Source organism: Prinia subflava, chromosome 10 (assembly GCF_021018805.1).
Source record: "Prinia subflava isolate CZ2003 ecotype Zambia chromosome 10, Cam_Psub_1.2, whole genome shotgun sequence".
NCBI classification, from domain to species: domain Eukaryota; kingdom Metazoa; phylum Chordata; class Aves; order Passeriformes; family Cisticolidae; genus Prinia; species Prinia subflava.
This window is the reverse complement of record NC_086256.1, coordinates 10,097,108-10,117,079: the sequence shown is the minus strand read 5'-3', so window position 1 is coordinate 10,117,079 and position 19,972 is coordinate 10,097,108. Positions and strand designations below refer to the sequence as shown.

Here is a 19,972-nt window from a genome sequence, read left to right as displayed (position 1 = left end):
TTACTGATGTGTAAATGATAAAGAAGCCTCCACATCCATCTCCCAACTGTAAATCCAGGGAGTGCTTTATAATCAAGCTACAGCGATAATAATGTGAAATTAGGTCTCTCTATCAACGGGAGGAGGCCTTTTAATCACAGCTTAAAGGGTGCAAACGCTGTTTATCATAATTGAACTGTATCCGGGCTAATTGTGGCCATATTTCACTGTCTAGGAGACAGCAGGCTGCCTGCTGACAGTGCCGCGTGCCGGATTGAGGGCCCCCCGCAGCCGGGCAGTGCTGTCCTGCTGCCAGGCATCTGCCTGCAGGGACGGGGCTGCCCGGCCTGCTGGATGCTCCCTGCCAGACCAGCAGCGCTGCCCAGCCCCGCTGTGCCCACTGACCCACTGGCAAAGCCACTGCCTGTCCCCCAGCATCTGTTGGAGGTTCAGGACTTTCCCCATGCACAGCTCCCCGAGAGGCTGCCATGAGCTGCCGGGGACCCTCCTGGCTGATGGTTGGCAGTGAAAGAGGTAATGTCCCCATCAGTGCCACCACGTGCTTCTGGAGTGTCCCCCGAGACCCTCTCATGACACCCCTTCCTATCACTCGTGTGCCAGACAGGGGACAGCAGCTGGGCAAGAGGACAGCCCAACAAAGGAGGGGGGGTCCCCAGTCCACTGGCTGGCACGGGGGCAGAGGTGAGCCCATCTCTCTATGCCTTTGTCCTCCTCTCTGCTGCCCAAGGTGACACTGATGGCTGCATAAGGCCCCTGGAGGTGACAGGTGCCCAGCCAAGCCACAATGCCAGCTCCCGCTGCTGTCACTCGTTCCCACTCAGGTGATCTGCTCACTGTCCTTAGGATCACTTGCTCCATCTCAACCCCAGACAGCTGAGCCCCTTGGAAAGCCCTCAGCCAGTGGGATTTAACAGGGTAACAGTGGCTTCAAAGCTGGGGAAACAGAGGTAAGAAGAGCGCAACTGTCAGTGGCCAGAGTACCCCCACCCAGCCAGCCCTGAGCTGGTACCCCCAAAAAGTAACAGCAAAGCAAATCCTGGAGCTGTGGCAGGTGGGTGGCAAGTGAGCAGTTTGGATGTGAAAGCAAAGCCCCAGGTGTCCCAATGCCAACCTCGCAGCCTGCAGCATTGCCCCGAGCTGGAGTGGGCACCGGGACTTGACTATTGCTCCATATTGCTGAGGGGGAACTGCTCAGAGACCCGGGCAGCTGCCAGACAGGCAGCGAGACCCCATGGCACTTCTGGGATTCCCAAGCTGATCCCTGGGGACACAATCTGGGAACGCTCTCTGCTTCCTGCCATCATCTGCCTCCCCAAAACCCCAGTGTGCTCTGTTGCCAGGTGCCAGCACTGGGAGACATCCTGAACTCTGAGCTGCCACCCTGCAAAACTGGTGGGACCCTGTTGGGTCAGTGCCACCCACATGCCCATGCTGCCAGTGCTGTCCTTGCTGTCCCAAACGATGCCACGGCCCCTGGCAGCGAGTGTGCCAAGCTCGTCGTACGTCATTTAGTGAGACTCATTCCAAATCAGCGCTAAGGTAAACACGCTTATTATAATTATCCATGTAAAAAAAAATCAACAACAGCAGAACAACTTTCTAATATGCAATTACAGCCATCTATTGATTTTACAATGTAATCCGCTCCGATTGATTTAATAACACAATTATAGGCTGGCTCTCGGGATATTAGAGTGGGAGATTTTCATAAACTCCAAAGCAAAAAACTAAGCGGCTTTTAAAACAACACAGTCAGATGGCTGTTTGGGGAATTATTAACAATATGAAATCCTCTAAATCTGGCCGTCGTTACCTTGTGAAAGGAATTTCTATTACAAAAATGGCAATTGACAGCCTAAGAGAGCGCGACCGGGATTGCTCTGCTGCTTTTCAGTGCTTAATCCATCGCAAAGGTGACCACGGGGCAGGGGACAAGCGGAGTCCGAGGCTGGCAGGAGGGTACAGGCAGCCCTGCCCACCCTGTAGCCCCCACCCAGCCCCGCTCTCCCCGGGGGGCACATGGCTGTGGCGGTGCTGCCCCAGCACCCAGGCTGGCACCCACCAACCTGTCCCGTCTGGTGACCCCACCTGCGGCTGGGGAGACTGGCAGGTTGTGGATCCCCCAACCTGATCCCCATCCCGGCACTCCTGGTGTGTCCCAGTCCCAGACTCCTCCAGGGGCCTGAGGGGTGCCCGCCTGTGTCCCAAGGCTGAGCAGGGTGCTGGGGTGAAGGTGGTCCCACGCTGATGGCCGGCATAGCTGCACAGGCGTGCACACGCACGCGCGCCCCCGCTCTCCTCCCGCTCACTCCCTCAATGTATTCCCGACTTTATGGGCACATTTTTCTTGTCAAGCTGACAGGGTTGCTAAGTGGATTTCTCCCTGATATGCGGACGGATTATCACATTACTCCAATGTCCTACACAAACATATTACTTTATATTCAATAGCCCTAATGAATATAAACTGCTTTTTCTTTTTTTTGGGGTGGGGGGTAATCTATAGATTTTTAATGAGGGCACTATTAACTCCCTCCTCTTTAAAACAGACTTAGGTGCAGCCTCTGAGTAGAAAATCAATGGTGTTATTGTAGGAATATTGTATATTGATATTGTAATAATAAGATGCAATTGATTTAGGGGTGTTGTGCGGTGTGTGTGAAAGGGGTCAGCCTGGGGTTATCCTGCCTCATGCAAACAGAGCAGTGGCTCTGCCCTGCCTCCCTGCCCCTCACCTTGCTGTGCTGCTTCCGAGCATCATCTCATGTCCCCGTGCAGTGGCCCAGCATGGCTGGGATTGAGCTTGCCCTGAGGTGCTGGTTTCCAGGGCTGGCTACCTCTGGGACGCTCCTTTGGTGCAGTGTGGGGTGATGTGGCACCTCAGCCCCCACTCACCTTGCTGGCTTAGCCCACCAGGTTTTAACTCTCCTGCCCCGTGTGTCTCAGCATTACCCACTGTGACACCACACTGCCTCGACACCCTTGTTTCAGCCCTCTCCACATCCTGCCAAGCTCTTGATGCAGTGACAGCCAAGGACAGCGAAACGTGCACACGCAAGAGGCAGCAGGACCCTCTCCTAGTTTAGGCTGGAGTCTGTGGCCGTTCAGTGTCGCTGGCTGCCTTGTCCTTGCAGGGGCACAGACATTCCCACTGCAGTCCTCTGCTGAGATGGAGGCAGAAAGCCCCCAGCCCCTGGCACTGGGCTGACTGCCTGGCGTGTGCCCTCCTGCCAGCCACTGCACGGCGGCACTGCTGCAGACCCAGCATGAGCTCAAGGATTCCATCAGCAGGAATCTGTGCTGCTGGATCGGGCTGCCAGGAGCAGCACTGCTCACTCCAGCAGAGCATCACCTCCACACCCAGCCCAGGCACCGGGGAGAAGGGTAGGGGCTGCATCCCTACCTGTGCTGACCTGCCAGCATTTCTCCCACCTCTCCCACCTCCCCCCAGGATCAAACCGCACAGACACCTCCACCACGGAGGCTCAGGGAGCTGAGCACTGCTGCACCCGCCGTGCACTGGGCTGAGACACTCCCGGAGCCAGGAGGGAGCTTTTCCATCCCAGCAGCTGCCCCGGTGGGCTGTGGGTGGTCAGGGAGTGCAGGGCCCCCCCAAACGTGCTCATTTGGAGGCAACCCCACTGCACCTGTGCTGTGGCCGGGAAGACGGATCACCCCCGGCCCGAGCTGAGCAGGTCCATATTTAAACTGTCCCCATGCTTTATGGGCTGTACCAGAACTGATGCTCAGGCGCCGAGGGGCCATTTGTCAATGTTCTAATGGCAGATTACTGTTAATGAATAATATCACTGCTGCCTTTGTAGAACAGCTCCCTGCAAAGCGGAAGCAGGGCTGCCCGGCCGCCGCCACGCAGAGCGTCCCCATCGCCACCCCCGGGTGACAGCAGGTGGCCTTGTCAGCGGCGGTACAGACCTCAGAGTTCTCACGCAGTCTGGCACTTCTGCTGGCGTCCCCAGAAATCATGTGTGGGAGCACTGGGTGCTGTGTCCCCACAGTGGGCTGTGCTGCTCCCTGTGAGCAGGAATGTCACTGTCGGGGCAGTGAGTGACAGCATTTTCCCAGCACACAGAGCCGGGCTCTTGTGTCACTCACCCTGTGCACACTGGAGCTAGGAGGGAGTTTGTGTCTGATCTGAATCCATCCCTACCATGACATGCTGGGCAAAGTGGGGACACAAGGATGCCCTCCATAGTGGCACAAGGACGTGTCAGAGCCAAGTGCCCCCAGCTCCCATGGATCCACAGGGACGCCAGGGACGGTCCTGCCGAGCTGCTCCCAAATTAATGGCCTCATAATCCTGCGCATGGGGCAAGGGGCTCTGCGTGCCCTGCACAGCCAGCAGGTATATTAGGTGGAGCTGACAGCGACGTGCAGAATATTAAGAATAACTTACCTCATTATCTGCAATTACGTTACTGCCACACACCTCATTTCTTCATGAAGAAAAGAAAATTAGTTTTATATTGACTTCATCCCAGTGCCTCCCTGCCTGCCCCGCCACAGAGCACCCACACAGGCTCTGAAGAGGGATTGGACACAATTCATACTCATCCTCCCTCAACCTGTGTCTGTCCCAGGGGGACAGGATGGCTGTCCCAACCCCTGCACACTGGGGTCAGAAGACCTCCAAATCCAGTATACCCCAGCAGGGACACTAGAGCAGGGAGGGCCCATCTCTGGAAGTTGCCAGGTCTCAGTAGGAAGTGCAGCAAAAGGGGACCATCCTGACCATCAACCTGCTGCCTTGGGCACTTTCTTTCTCCTGCCCAGGCTGGCCACTGTCACCCTGTGGGAGACAGGATCCATCCTCCTGTCCTCCACACTGGGAACCACTCTCTCCATCATGCATCCACCATGCTGGCCCCCTCCCAGGGCAGAGCTGGGTGGCTGAGACACCTTCCAGCCCCTCAGGCTGCTGGATAGCCTGGCACAGGCCATGCCATGTGGGCAAACCATGACAGCTGGGGCATCCCTGCTGGAGGGAATGGGCAGCAGGGTCTGAGCTGTCTTGCAATGTTCCCAACTACTGCTGGAGCCCATGAGCCCAAAGGGCACCAGTGTTGCTGGGGCCAAGGGTGACAGGGTGTGCACAGACATCAGCTTGTTCTTCAGCCTCTGTGCCTGTCCCTGCATGTCCAGCATCCCCTGGCTGGCAGCCTTCCCTGAGCAAACAAAGCCAATGCTGCCATCACCCTGCTCCTGGCTGTGGCCACTCACCGTCCAGGAGAGAAGAGGAGCGCGTGCACAGCAATACAGGGAAAAAAGCCAATTTCATCTTTATTAGAAGGAGATTTCTCTTATAGTAATAAGCACACTTCAAATAATTAGCGTGTTTTACGTAATAATGAAATTATGGAAATGCAGGCCACTTATTCAAACAAGTCACCATTACCATATTTTTAAATATTAGACTTAATTAGAGTTTATCACTTCAGAGAAGTACGAGGAGTGGAGATTTTTTTCCTTTACAAAAAAAATCCTCATAAAGTGTTTATTAAGAGCGGGTAAGAAGGGGATAATGATCTGTTTGGAAATTAAGGCAATCAAACATTTAATGCTCTGCACTCCTGTAGGCAAAAGCATTCAAATGAGTCAATTATACATCCATTATCCAGGCACGATTAAACAAGGCAGGACGGGGAATTTGTCCTCCGCATCATGCGATTGTCGCGAGGACTTATGTCCACTTAAAGGCAGCTAATAAAACACTAAACTTGGGAAGAAGAGGAAAAGAAGACTGAGCCAAGGGAAGAAAAGGGAAGAGAGGCAGCGGGTCAGCAGGACTGCAGAGGGGTGAGGGTGGGAGGTGGGTAAGGATGGAGCTGTGTCTACATCCCAGCCCTTCATAAATCAAAGTAATTAAGTTAACATGAAAATCAACTTCACCATCCCGTTAAATTACAGCATTTGCATATTAGGACTCAAATGAAGTAGGTAGCAGGCAAGGGGGCTGGGAGGGGAGGAGGAAGTGGGGGGGTCAGGGGAGAGGGATGGGGAGGACCGTGCACCAAAAAGGGAACCATTTATTACGGTGAATAACTAATTTCAGAATTTATAGCGCTGGATTTTCGTTCCTGTGCCATTTATATTACAGAAGGAAATTAAGGGGCGGGCAGGAGGCTGGCTGGACATCTTTCTGCGTTATTGCTTGTCTGCCATTTGCAAATCATTATTAATTGTGGCCCGTGTCGCTGGTGCAGCAGGGCAGGGTGCCTGGACAGCCAGAGCAGACACACATATCTCTTCATCAGGACCCCAGCCGCTAGCCCTGGAGAGCCAATTACCCCTCCCTGATTGGTATCAGATAAGGAGGGAATTTTTACAAATTAGGGAATAAATAGAATTTCCACACGTGGAGCAGGGAGGGCTTGAGAGGCAGTAATGAAAAACGATACATCACCATCAGCCAGACAACCCTATTCATACGCCGATGCATTACACTCACTACTCATAATCCCACCGAGTGACAGACAAGCGCCGAGCCGGCCGAGCCGAGGGGAGCACACCCCGATGGCCAGGCTCTGGAGCACGGCCTGCAGCCACCTTCGGCACCCTGTGCCTGACCTCGAGGGTCACACAGCCCACATGGCATCGCCCAGCTGTGCAGGCAGCACAGACACACCCCCTGGCACAGGAGCCATCCCTGCTCTGGAGCCCAGCAGGACGAGCCTCCAAACTCAGCCCCAAGTTTGGTGCCTAATGTCACCTAGCTGAATCCAAGCATCTCACCAGTCTTCCACATCCCTGTGGGTAAAGCACATCTTCCCCAAAATTATCCAGTCCAAACTGTGACCTGAAGAAGACTGCCCCCTCCCTTGGTGGCTCATGGCAGCATCCTGCTATTACAGGGTCCCTACCTAATTTCTGAATTGTACTTGCCTTTTTGTACTCTTCAGTCCCCAAATCAGCCCCTGCAGCTCTCAGCTTTGCTGCTCAGCCAGCCCTGGGTACCTCAGAGCAGTGAAATCCCTGTGTCACCTTGTGAGCAGCGCTGGGCTCAAAAATGCCACAGCAGCAAAGGATGGGCTCCTATATGTCTCTGCTCCATTAAGAATGGGCTCGGGATTGGATATCTCCACTTGCCCCAAGCCATTGAGGCAGCCCCAACGCCAGCTCTTGCTCAGGGCAGCCACCAGAGCCACCAGCTGCCTGTGTCCCCCACATCAGCACACCCACTTCCAGACCGTGGCAGCTGCCTGTGGCAGCACAGTCCTTTTCCTGGGCTGTGACAGTACTGGATGGCCCTGGGAAAACAGCAGCATGCAGCTAACGGGGCCTGGCATGCGGCTGACCTCAGCAAGAGCAAATCCTGAAGCGCACAGACCTGGCTGACATTCGTGAGCCCAGTTTGCTCTGTGCTCCCCAGCGCCAGAGCTGCGCGCCTCCGCGCCTGTAATTAGCTCTCCCTTATGACAAGCACGTCACTAAACAAAATGCTCAGCAGATCAATCTTGCCTGTAAGTCACGCAGCCTTTAATTTATTCAGCATACAATGTCGCTCCACCGCTGGCTTCCTGTAATTTATACCGTACACTGTCGTGTATTATTTAACTCGTCTGAGTGTTTTACAGCTCCCCTCAAAGTCGCCATGCAAAATAAAGTCACGGCGGGGCACAGGCAAGGTGCAGGGAGGATGCAAACTGCCCTGCTGCTGATCTGGGACCCCTGGCCTGGCTCAGGAAAAAGGTGATGGTGACAAGTTTCTGCAGAAGTTGGTGGCTCAGGACCCTCCTTGCAGGTGGGAATGAGAATGGAAGATGGATGCCCACAGGCGCCCAGTAAACTGCAGACTCCAATGCTGGTGATTCCTTAGAGGAGGAAAGAATGTTGGCGGGGGGAGAGGGCAGCAGGACTCTTGTCTGTCCCTGAAAGCAGGAGGGAGGTCCTGCCCCAAAACTGGGCTCAGACTGGGCTGAGAGGTGGCCAGTACCTGGTGCAGCTGCTCTGAGCAGCTCATCAAGAGCTTGTCTTTGGCTGTGCAGCTGAATGGAAACAGTCAGTGATGTAGAGCTGGATATCCTCCGCAGGGAAGGTTAAAACCTCTGTTCAGTGTAAAGTTGCCACATCTAAGCACTTATGATCATGATATTTATGGCTAGTTTATTCCAGGCTGTTAAAGGCAGCAGTAGTTATCCACAGATAAAGGGAATTGGACTCCCCTGACACCTTTTCTCCCTGCAGTGAAGGCATGCCTGGCCGGAGCTGGGTGTTCGTGGTGTTGTAACTCATCTGATGGTCCCTGCCAGAGGCAGCACAGGGGCCAGACACGCAGATGCTTGGCATGGGGCATGGCAGGGATGTTTCTCCTGTGTGGGAGTTGTGGCCACAGACATGGGAGATGCTGCCTCCCTGCCCCTGACTGATGCTGCTGGGGCCAGGTGGTCCCTGGGCTGCAAGGAGCAGTTTGATTTGACCTCCACCACTGCTGTTGGCTCTGCTCTACATCCAGCTCCTGATACCCACTCCCTCCACTGAGACTGGGACCCTAATTAGGGAGAAATTTCAAGGTAGAGATGATTGAGTTTATAAAGCTGAGTTTCTCCTGCCTGAGTGACATGAGATGTCAGAGAAAGGAAATAAAAGGCAAGAATGCAATTCCAGTGCTGCCAAGAGTGTGTCGCAAGTCCTAATGGAAAGTTCTCCTGCTCTTTAAAGCTTGGTCAGATGGCCTAGTTATTGCTTTAAAAGGACCAAGAATCAAACTGCGACGCTGCACTCGAAGCCTTCAAATAAAGCGAGCTGTGTTTCTGCAAGTCCGGCGAGGCAGAGGCAGGCGATTACACAGAGGAGGGCAGGTCTCTCTATCTTGGAGGGAGACCTACCTATTTTTAAACATTAGCACTAAATCAGCAGCTCACCTCTTTGTCTAACCCAAACCCTCTCTCGCCTTCTGGAGGAGAGATCAAACACCAGCCCTGCTGCCATTGTTTCTCTCCCAGCGAGATGGATGCGGGACTGTAATCTTCCCACAAAGCTGCATGCTTCAAAGGTATCAAAAGTGCTTATTAAAAGTCCTTGGAAAGTAATTTAATAACATCCCAAAAGGCTGGAAAAATCAACGCTGGCAGCTCAAAATATAACCTGGCAATGGAGATGGCTCCCTGTTCATGACAATCTGCACACAGGGCCAGGGGGCTTGGGCACACAGACCTGCTACCTCCCTGGGCTGTGCCCACTCTGGTCTCCTGTCAGGCAGACAGCCAGGTGAGCCGGAGTGTGGGGGACTCTGTGAGGCCACATGGGACTGTGCCCTCACCAAGGGCTTTGCTGGGCCAGAAATGTCTCATGTGGTGTGGACAGAATGCATCTGCCTGCCCTAGCTCTGCTCCCCTTGTTGAGCTGGAGAGCCCTGCACTGTCCCAGAGGCAGGATTTCAGGCTCGCCCCTGGAACATAAAAAGCGCTCTGTGGCTTTTCCAGCCATCTCAGCTGGAGCAGCAGCTTTGTGCAAGGCTTGCCCGGACTGCTGGGCTGGAAAGAGCCTGTAAAGTGGATGTGTGACGGCCCTTACCTGGCGTAGACGGGACGTCAGCCAGACCTGCAAAGCCATGTAAGAGAGCCGTGTGTTGTGTGAGACAGAGCTGCACGTCTCTGCAGGGATGGGAGGCACATCCCACGAGCACATACGTGCAGCAGGCACGTGCTCACAGCCACAGCAGCATGAGGGCTGTGCTCCTCTGTATCGCCCCGAGCCAGCCCCCGCTCCCAACCTCAGGCAATGCACGGGACCCTGGGGCTGCATCCCCTCTGAACGGTGCAGGCTGCCGTGGAAAGGGGCAGGGGATGGAAATTAACACTCCAGCCTCTGTCTCATCCTGCCCATTAGCGGGGCTGTTTTACTCCGGATCATTAAATATGTATATCTTATTACACGCCTTGTTACAGTATTGAGCTCTATTGACTGATAATAAATTCCAAGCATCATCCTGGTCATAAATTTATCTGGAGATGATGAAGACTCAATAATCTAGTCATGCAGATAATATGATAGGGCCTTAAAAAAGATCATTACATTATATGCCAAAATTAAAAGTGAAATACACTTTATTAACACTGTTTCCACACTTGGGGCCATTACTTGTTATATCCCCTCTTGCCCTCCCACCCACCTGCATACCATCCCTCAGGTCAGCCAGAAAAGGCAACACAAGGCAGAGCTGCCACAGCTCTTCCCTACCAGGAATGTGGCAGAAGGGTACAGGGAGAGGGGCTGGTGGCACAGATGGGACGTCCAAGCTTGACTCCCAAGATGCTGGGTCCTGCCTGGTGCAGCATTGATGCCCTGCCCATTGGGCCGTGGCTCCTGAGCATCCAGGTATTTCAACAAACCCCTACCTGATGGGGCCTGCAGGCCCTGGCTGCAGTCATTGGGACAAAAGGCAGCCTTGTGTCCCACATTTAGAAGGACAAAGCAACTTTTCTGCAGCTTCAGGTCTCCTGAAAAAACTGCCCACCCACTGGGATTAACTCAACAGCTTCTCTGCCACAGGTTTGGGCAAGCTGCAGAGCCAAGCCAGGGGACCCCGCTCATGCCTGGCCATGCTGCAGTGTGGCACAGAGAGGTGTGGAGCAGAAATGGGGATGTGGGTGCAGTGGGTGAGCCCTCTGAGAGAGGAGGGTGTCCAGCAGCTCCCAGCACCCCAGTGCCAGTCTCATCGAGCTGTCCCTTGGTGAGATGGTGAGGGCTGGGCAGTTCCCAAACACCTGCCCCAGGGCCTAGGGTTGGCCCCCTCCTTCTGCCGGCCTTCCAAAGACATTCTTCTCCTTTAATAAGAAGGTCACAGCCATTTAAACTCCTCTGATGAGGGCAGGTAGCTCGTGCCCTCCTGCCTGGCAGGGCTGGCCTGGCCATGCTCCCGCCTGCAGATCAATGGCACACAGCAAGTTTAAAGCATCCCCACTGCAGCCCCCCTGCCTTCGGCCACCTTTCTCTCCAGACACGCAAGGTGACAAGTGCTGGGGGGCCCACGGATCAATGCTGCGACACGGATCGGCTGCCGAGAAAAACCAATTGCAGATCAGATGGAAACCGACTTCTTCTTGTATCTGCCCGGCTCTCTCAGGGATAGATTGGCTGGAGAAATCCGATGGTGAGAAGAGACAAAGGGGGAGGTGATGGGGAGAGGGGGAAAGGGCTGATAATGCTCCTGCCGCGGCTCTAATCTGTGACAGCCCGAGGATTTGCTGAAAACCATTATCACACTGCTCTCCCTTCTCTTGTCCCTGATAAAGCCTCGGCTAATCTGTTTGTTGCAGGTATTGAACAATGCATTTAGCGAAACAAGGGGTGTGTGTGCCCACCGAGCACATTTTTTTCCCCTCTGCACCTCTGGCCTCACTGAGAGGCGGCGGGGGAGCAGGGCGGTTTTGGGTCCAGCCCTGGTGTGGAGTACGGGCTCAAGTGTCATGCCCGGCATGGGAAACACCTCTGCTGACTGCCCTTAGCTAGTTTTGGAAGCGTTTCTCTAGGCACTGTGTTCCACCTTTAAAACGCAATCGCGGAGGGCGGCGAGCACAGCCCTGGCGATGCCGCAGTGACCTGACAATCCCAGCAGGAATTCCAGCGCACTCCCACGGGCTCAGCGCCGAGACGGGGACACTCGGGGAGCCTGCACCCCGGGAACAGCTCCTGCGCCACTCATCTGCTGGAGTTTGGCTCGGTTAGTGCCTGCCTGTCCCAGTGCTGACCTCATCCCTCCCCTTTGTGAGAGGCGCCTTCTCCGGGGAGGAGAGATAATTCAGTGGCTGTGAAAGCCCAGACCTGGGGCTCCCGCAGCCGCCTGTTACAAACAGTTCTAGTGGAACATTAATTATAGTAATTTAGCCGTGGAACACTAACTGCAGCCAGTGCAATAGCATTCAGTACATTAGTGGCTATAACCCACTCCTTAAAAAAGACATTTGGTTACTGACAGCTGATAAAATGAGTTGTGAAGCATAACCAAAGGGAAAAAAAAATAACCAGAAGTGTGCTGGGGGCGAGCTGTGGGGTGGGAGGGTGGGGGGCAGCACCCCACAGGGTACTGGGGGTCACAGGAGGTGCAGGCGGAGGGACAGGAGGTGTCGGGGGGCCGCGACAGGCACCCTCCTGCCCGGCACATGGCCCACGGGCTGCCCGTGCCTCTGACAGGGCAAGGCGAGGCGGGGGCACGGCTGCGACTCGGCAGTATGTCAAACAGAAGGACATTTCCTTCTATCTCCCAGCCGCCGCCCCAGGGCACAATCCACCTACATTCAATCTTTACTCCACTACACATGTTTCCTTTCCAGCCTCGGATTATTTTTTATCATCAAATTACTGTGGCGATAAGATGAAGTAGATGTGATAGCGAGCAGAGCGTCTGTCCTCCCCTCTTTCCCCCGCCTCCCGCAGCATTCCTCCTTCCTCCAGCACCCGCAGCTTCCTGCCCTGAGCAGGCAGGGTGCTATCCAAATGTCAGGGGCTGAGGAGAAACCTCCTCTGCAGCCGGATTCGCTGGCTGGGACCAACGCGTGGCTGACAGAGTGCCGGGGTAGAGGCAGGCTGCAGGTGGCCGTCAAGCTGTCTGGGAAAATTCGCTGGTGCCCTGTTGTGGTGTGGGACCCTGCCGGCAGCCAGAGCCCAGCGTCTGCTCCCCGCTGCTCTGCCGCAGCACCCTGACTCCCTCACAGCACCCAGTGACAGCACAGTGACACCGGTGAGGCAGCAGGGACACAGGGAGCCCTGGTGCAGGGGTGGCCAGGAAAAGCACAGCCATGCTGTTAGCAGCCCTAGAAGCGCGGTGAGGCCCTGCTGTGATGAATCCTCCCCTTCTCCTTGTTTACTCCAGTCCGCAACAAATGAGTCCCTGTCTGTCCAGGGATAGCTCATCTGGAGGAATGCTCTTTCAGACCTCTCCTTCTAATCCCTATTAATTTAAATAATGCTTGCCCACTCTTCTCAAACTATTTATTATTTATCAGGTTTGTTTATTTGTAGCTAACAGGTAGCGCTCAGCATGCGTCCCCGGCACAGGGACAGGGGCTGTTCATCACACTGGCTCCCCTGCCATCCACCATCCGTCAATTACTCCTGCTTCCTTTAATTAGTAATGAGGACTAATATCTCTGCCTGGGATGGTGGCTGAAGCGGAACTTCCCTCCGGTGGCATCTGAGCAGCACAAGGGAGGGGATGAAAAATAAATAACTGCGCCAGGCTGTGGCTGCTGTTCCCGACCATGCAGGGGTGCTTGCCAAACTCACACACCCCCTCACAGGGAGGGTCTGGCTCCATGTACACCAGAGGCTCTTTCCCAGCAGGGCAGGAGAGGTGATACCTGCCAGGTGCTGATCCATGGGTGCCCTTTCCTGCACAGCAAGGTCATCCCAAACCACGAGGGAGCCCCTGCCGAGTCCCAGATGCTGAACTCTGCATGGGTATCAGCAAGGGGAAGCCCAAATTAAATGCCTATTAGAGCCTCTGGCCTCGTCTGGCAGGCCCGGGGAGCTCTGTATCAGAACATGCCATCCAGAGGCAGCCTAATAGCGAAGGCAGCACATGATATAAATGGAGCCCCTTTGATTTATTGACTGGGAGAAGTTTTTACACGATAGCCCATTAAGACGGACGGCTCTGTTTACAGCCAGGCCATCTAGCTATAGGGACCCTGCACTGGATGGTGTGTTTTGCTATTGCTCTTCAGGCAGACATCTCATTAAGGGGAACAGCATATGGAGCTCTTTGGATCTATACTTCACGAGTCCTGAGGGAGGCTTTTACCATTTTTAATAAGCGGGCAAGGTTAGCAAACCTGCAACGCAGTGACCTCCCCTCCCTGTGCGATGGATCTCCCTGAAACACAGAGAGCTGGACTCACCGGGTGCATGTGGGACTCCATAAATCACCTCCCCACTGCCGGCCAGGGAAACCAGCTGGGGGGGATGCAGTGGGGGTATGGACGAGGCAACTCCACAGCCAAAATGGGATGGCAGCCATGCATGGCTCAGCCAAACACACTAGGGGCAGGCAGCTTGGTGAGCAGTGGTGTGGAGTTTGCCCCTGCCCACTGTGCCATCAGGTGATGGGCATCATGTGGGTGACTCAGCTGGCAAAGGTGCTTTAAGGAGAGAGCGTTAACATGATAGCCCACTGTGAAGGAAACAAAACCCCCAGCAGGATGTTGAGGGGGGATTATTCCATATTCAGTAACATGGCTGTTTAGGAGAACAAGTAATCTCTGACAAAGACCTCCGGCTCTCCTCCGATCTGATAAAGCCTTGCAGCCTACAGGCAAGCTGGTCCCTGCAGGGACTGCCACAGATGAATGCCGTAGGCTGGAGCTGCTAAGGTAGGAGGAGGATCAGGAAGGCAGGCACGTGAGGCACGTGGGGTGAGCCACCATGGGACATGGAGGACGTGCTGCAAACAGCTCACCTAGAACACTTTTCCAAAGCAGAAGGGCTTGTGCAAGGTTTGGGTGTTCTGCTCAGGCACCTCTTATACCGCCAGGGACAGAAGCACAGACACATGGCCTCAAGGCAGTGGTGACACAAGCTAAGATAAGAGCTGCCACCACATCCTCCTGGCCTGGGTACACAGCTGTGTGCCCACTCACTCCTCAGCAACAGCTATCTGGCTCTTGCCCATCAGCCAGATCTCAACCCCCTGTTTTCCACTCTTGTAGTGCCAGCTGAGCACTATAATCAACACCAATCACTGGCATTTAACTTAGTCATGCAAAATTCACACCAGGAGAAAACTATCAGAAAAGCAGGGAACTGAGAATGTGATTGTTTCCTTTTGAGAAGTCTGCTTAACGCTGGTTGAGAAAGAGGGAAGGCAAAGAACGACAAACAGATATGGTGGCATATTTGGGCTGCTTCCCAGCAATTCTCTCGCAAACAGTCTGAGCATCTTAGAAATGAAATTTTGTAGGCGATTAGCTCACAATGTGAACTTAATTGCTTTTGGTATTTAAAAAACCCCATTAAATTAAATGGCCGAGATATTGAGGCTTAAGCAGTGGCTGCTTCTAATGCACAGTAACTACCAGCCTCATTACAGGGACGCCACATCCAGCGGCAGAATGCACAGACCCATGTGACGTGGCTGGTGCGGGTCGAATGCTCCCTCCCTGTTCACACTCCGTGGGCGAGAGGATCTTCAACAGCAGTGAGAGGACGGCTCAGAGCAAGGCTGGCATGGAGCAGCAGCATGCCAAGCTCCTGGTTCACCAAACCTTCCTTGCTGGACAAGACAAGCCAGACCTTGTCTAGAAGCCAAGGGAGTATCGGGCCCCTTCAGCTTGACAAGAGGAGCAGCTGGAGTGGCATAGTGCCACACTGCAGGACATGTGAGTCCTGCTCTTCCAGGACATGAAGGTGATCTCCACCAATCCACTTTGATTACTGTTCCTTGGGGATCCCACAGCACTTGCACTGCTCACACTCGGAGTGCAGCGGATGCACAGCTCCCACGGGTGACTATGAAGTGATGGGAGCTTGGTTGGTACTGTTTATCCCCACAGACAGCCCCAAGGCTGGTACCTTGCACCTCTTTACGACAGCACTGTGCAAAGGAGCTCTCTTTCACCACAGGACTGGCAGCACTGCCCTGCTTAGCATTTAGTGCTACAACACAGCAGTGCTTTCACCTTACTTTACTTGTTTGTTTAAATTATTTACACTCCTTAGATGCAAGATTGCTCTCCAAAAGGAGCATCCTTTTGGCTGCTGCAGCTTTAAAATGACTTGCATCCATCACTCAATCACTTTCAGGTCAAACACACGCTCCTGACTTAATGACCACATTTCCGCAGCAACAAATCTGTCACCGCTGTTTGTTTAAAGCCAACAATCTGTAGGAGCACTGTGTGCAAGGATTGAATTAACTCAGCATCCGAATGACTGTGGTGCCAGATCATTCAAATTGCACCTTTCCTGAGATCTTCCAGCAATGTTAATTAATGTTCCTTGGGTGATGTGCAACATGCTGCAGTGCACAGGGTTGCTGGAGATAGCAAAGCCCAATCCCTGTAGGCCTAGAGACATGGGAGCTGTGTTCCTGGCTGCCCCGACCCCAGGAGCACATGGGGGATGTGTGTTGTGAACAAGGAGGGGCTGGTGGCTTCCCTTTGCTCTGATATGACCTACCATGATTCTCCCAAAATTTAGTGATTCAGCTGAGACATTCCATGCTGGATGTTCAACTCGCACTGAATTCTTTTCCCAGGAAATTCCAGCCCGAACCATTGATACATTGCCATCAACAAGAATGACAAGAATGTCACTATTTCCCTTAAATTCCAGTTACTTGCCAGTGCAAGGTTTTTTCGTATGTGCCCTGGTATTTCTGAACAAAGCCTTGAAGTCTGTTGGGAAGGTGATTTGAGAACCCAGAATGTTTTGGATTTCCTGTCAAAATCAAGCCAACTTTGGGCAAAGACAGCTGTGTGTGGCCCTGGGCAGCTGCATGTGCACTGACATCCATCCCAGTGCTGCTGAACCCCCCTGGCACCTGCCACTCTACACACCTGCGTGGGAAGTGGGGACGCAGCTCTCCGAGTGCTCCACCACTTCCCCAGGAAGTGCAAGGGAGGAAACTGTTTCATTGAAACACTTGCACCAACAAGAGCTGGAGTCAAGGGACAGACAAGCAGGAGGAAACAGTGATGGGGAGCTAGTGGGGTTGGTGGTGGGAGCAGCTGGGATGATAGCAGGACATGGGGGAAGGGACTGGGACAAGAAAACAAGGACAAAGAGCTGGCATGTGGATGGAGAGGCAGACTGAGCTTGGCAAGATGTGCAGAAAAGGAAGGAGGGAGTGGGATTCAATCCAATACCTAGGTCTCATGCTACGATCCACAGCCCTCAGCTACTCCAGCCCTTGTCCACCAGGAAGTCCTTGGCACAAAATCCCAATCCCAAGTCCCTGGCCATGCTCCCTGTTTTGTCTGGGGCATACACATCTCCATGGACCAGAACTGGGGTCCAATGAGGGGTCATACCCTGGAGAGCTGGAGCCCTCCCCAGCCTCCACCTGTCTTGCTGCAGTTAATTGGGCCACTGCTCTAATCTCTACCTGCCATTGATTTAAATTCAGCTCCAATTTTCTTCTTTGACCTTCTCTCCTCCAGACCCTACTCGCAAACAGAACACAAATCCTCAGTCTCTTCATTTTTCCCTGCAATATTCCAGCATGCCCCAGTTCCAGGGTGGGGAAGGTGATAACCCTGTTTGAGCCTAGACACTCACACACAGGGATGGGCACACGGCTGCCTGCAGACCTTCCCAGAGCACGCTCACCCCAGCTCCAGCATGGAAATGGAAGTGGTGATGCTCTGATATCCAAAATGGCAAGAGAAAAGCATGGCAAGGGGACTTCCAGATGGTTTCCTGGAAAGGACAGCTGCCTTTTTTCTAGGAGCCTGTGAATCCAGGGAGGGCATGTGGAAGTGCTCCTGACTGTGCCCGGGTTACATCTGCTGGTTTTGCATCCAGCACCCATCCCACTGGAGGAATCTTCTGCTCACCTGAAAAGTGATCCCTTTGTGCTGAGCCCCAGCCCTCTGTGGGCAGGGATGCTCCAGAGGTAAGTGTAAGGAGATGGGCCAGCCATGAGCTAGGGGAAGGTCTCTGCTGTGTCTCTGGGGCCATGAATCAGAGACCAGGAACACCTGCTCCCAGCTCTGTTACGCCCCTGGTGTTCTGTGCTGTGATCTGAAAGGGGAGCCAGCCACTCAGAAGCAGTTAAAATCATATTACAATGTGCTGGTGCAGACAAGCAGGGGAGGTGAGGGTCCAAGACAGTGCCTTGGAGATGTCCCTCACAGACAGACACTGCCAGCACCATGAGGAATGGGGGAGGACCTGCCAGGGGGGTTAAGGATAGAAAAAGCATCATCCCATAACACCCACGCCTTCCTGGCCCCAAAATGGGTCGAAAACCTCTGCCAAGGCTCCTTTCTCAAGAAATCCTGTATGCTAAATTTCAGAGCTCCTGGGGTCCTTTTCCTGGCAACAATTCACTATGTAAAGAGGCTGGATATTTATAATTATGCTCAAAGTGGCCACTTTGAAAATCTATATATCTCTAGGCTCCCTGTACATCATAATGTCAAGTCTGTGAATGGAGGCATCCATCAGAGGCCTCACATCACAGACCTCGGAGCTGTGATAAACACTTGGGAAATGCTCGCTGAACCCCGTGTCCTACTGCTGCCTTCTGGGCAAGACACTTGGTCTTTGGGGGGTGCCCCCATGGTGACTCCTCCAGCAGGGAGATGCCACTGGGTGTTCCTGAGTCACTGCTCCCAGACAGGGATGGGAGCAAGGTCTGAATTCCTCTAACCCAAAGCCTTCCTTCTGACCCTTGCTGTCCTCCAGGAAGGGGGGCTTTCCTTCAGGTGGGACCATCCAAGCCATCACCCCATTTCCACACTGTGGGCACACAGTCTGAAAAAGGCAGCTTCCAACTCTCTGTATCAGTGAAAGCCCCACTGCTGGCAGGGTGGTGAGCTACAGGAGTAAGATACACTCTTCAAAAGCCAGCTCCACTCTCAGTCATCAGATCCCCACATCTTGACCCCATCAGCCCCAGGATATCCTAAGTCTGACTGAGAAGGACTAAGTCAGTGAAAAAGGCAGGGCTCAGTCCCCATTCTCAGCAGGGAAAACAATGCAGGGAGCTGAGCTCTCCTCTCCGGTACAGCAAGCATTAGGATTGACCCCAACGTCAAACTCCAGCCTGCTGCCCCACCATGCCCACAGGGAGTTTTTACAGTGTGAGAACACAAAGTCCCTCCTCTTTGAGCCACCTCCTGAGAAGTGGGGCCTGTGCCCTGCCAGTGAGATGCTTGCTGGAGAACAGGAATGCCCCTCTCTGCCGACAGTGTGGTGAGAGGACGCACAGCCTTTGCTGACGCTTTGCCCAGGCTGTTTTTAAAAATTTATTACTCTGTTGCAACATGAAAAATAAGACAGAGAAGTAATCATTAGTATAACTATAACTCCCCGTGCAATGGTCCCACTTGTAAATTGAGATTTATGATTGCAGCTGCCGATATTTTAGAGGCCGGAGCAGGCAGCGGTGGCAGTACAGCCCAGCTACGCGCTGCCCCGCCGCAGTTACAGTTTATCACAATCTGCAGAGATTATTGCAATGAATAATACACAACAGGCTGGCAGTGAAGAACTATTCCCGATCAAACGCTTCTGTAAACAACTGAATAAATAATATTGCTCAGCCCTTCTTTAGAGCCCTCGGAGGCCCAGGGAAATCTCTCATTACTCAGCAAGAGAGGCAGTGCGGGGCTTGGAAATGCCATGAGGAAGGGATGCAATGGCTCTGGGCAGGCACTGGACATCCCAGCTATGGGCACTTGTCAAGCAGACAACTCACTCTCTCATCTTCTGTCAGGAAAGGAGGATGAGACACTGAAAAGATCTGCTCATGGTCCCATGGTTCCACATGCAGCCATGAATAACTTGTTTGGACAGACTAACGAATGCAAGCTCAGAGAGGTATTGCTGTCCTCTCTTCTGCTTGGAAAGGCTTTTGCTCACTTGTGATATTGAGTTGGCAGCAGGTAAAGAGCAGGTTGTGGGGCAGCCTGGCCCGCAGGCAGCCGAACCCCATCCACAGCAGGGATGGGACATTTGGGACCGAGCCCACTGGCAGCGGGGCTCCCTGAAATGTCACTAAGTAATGCAATGTGATCAGGGTTGTGTGCCAACAGCTGCAGAAAGGGCATTTTTTACACAGCTTGGAAGGATAAAGTTCAGCTCCACAATGCCCCAGGTTCCCCCACCACAGCGAGCTCTGGCTCGGTTGCCACACTCTGCTGCCACAGGTATCAGGTCTGCAGAAACTCTCACCCAGAGGGGGAGCATGGATGACTCATCCCTTCCCTAGCACCCATCGGGCAGAGGTGGGGATGCTCTCCCAATGTTTTTATTTGCTCTCCAAATGTCTACACTCAAAATACAGTCAGCA

The 19,972-nt window shown here is 53.6% G+C and overlaps 1 protein-coding gene across 4 annotated transcripts in view; it reads right to left on the bottom strand.

Annotated features, from left to right (window-relative positions):
- The window catches only part of ERI3 (ERI1 exoribonuclease family member 3), a 130,395-nt gene that overhangs the window by 2,431 nt on the left and 107,992 nt on the right, over positions 1–19,972 (bottom strand). The gene's annotated exons all lie outside the window — the stretch shown is intronic.